This window comes from Mus pahari, chromosome 17 (assembly GCF_900095145.1).
Source record: "Mus pahari chromosome 17, PAHARI_EIJ_v1.1, whole genome shotgun sequence".
In the NCBI taxonomy this organism is placed as follows: Eukaryota; Metazoa; Chordata; class Mammalia; order Rodentia; family Muridae; genus Mus; species Mus pahari.
The window spans coordinates 50,303,206-50,304,150 of NC_034606.1; the positions used below are offsets into that span (position 1 = coordinate 50,303,206).

A 945-nucleotide genomic window follows, 5' to 3' on the forward strand; every position below is an offset into this window, starting at 1 on the left:
GCTGTAGAGTGGCGCATAAATAAATGTACAATAAATTCTCCCCAGAAGCGGCTGACAAGCATGCCTCGGGGGCACTTGGAAAGTGGATTGCAATTTTGTTCAAAGGAGGGCCCCTTGGTAAAGATGTGAGCTGCAAGGTTTGTGTGTGGCCTGGTATGGCTGTGGGGGAGGCTGGGGTGTCCCAGTGTGTCTGGGGTGGCTGGTGTGTCCCAGTGTGTCTGGGGTGACTGGTGTGTCCCAGTGTGTCTGGGGTGACTGGTGTGTCCCAGTGTGTCCATGGGGGTGGCTGGTGCATCCCTATCTGTTTGTGAGGGTGGCCAGTATGTCCCAGTGTGTCTATGGGGGTGGCTGGTGTGTCCCAGTTTGTCCATGGGGGTGGCTAGTGTGTCCCCGTGTGTCCATAGAGGTGGCTGGTGTNTCCCTATCTGTTTGTGAGGGTGGCCAGTATGTCCCAGTGTGTCTATGAGGGTGGCCGGTATGTCCCAATGTGTCTATGGGGGTGGCTAGTGTGTCCATAGAGGTGGCTGGTGTGTCCCCTTGTATCCATAGGGGTGGCTGACTTTCTTTGTACCCTGAAGCTGCCTTTCCTCACAAGAGTAAACAGGCTTTTGTGATCTTCCTGACAACCTACTACACACTCTCTGGATGGGGCTTCTGCTAGCTCAGAGGTCTTCCATGAGCTGGAGGACTGCAAATCTCTCCTAAAGCCATTTCAAGGTCTCCCCTGCCCCTATACCTCCAGCTAACGGATTGTAAAAGCTTCCCAGCCTGGAGTCGTTGTTGTCACAGTGTCTTAGTCTGCTGCTATAACAGAATACTCAAAGCTGGGTAATTTATAAAGAATAAATGTTTACTTAGCATATATCCATACACACACACACACACACACACACACACACATTGGGAAGTCCAGGTGCTGGCCTGACATCTGGTGTGGTCCTCTCT

General features: G+C 52.2%; 1 protein-coding gene across 1 annotated transcript in view; it reads left to right on the plus strand.

Annotated features, from left to right (window-relative positions):
• Positions 1-104, plus strand: part of Fbln1 (fibulin 1) — a 78,530-nt gene extending 78,426 nt beyond the window's left edge. Inside the window, exon 17 of the mRNA XM_021216831.2 lies at positions 1-104. This exon is cut by the window's left edge and continues 563 nt beyond it. The gene's annotated coding sequence lies outside the window, so the exon portion shown is untranslated.
• Positions 105-945: the final 841 nt, after the last annotated feature.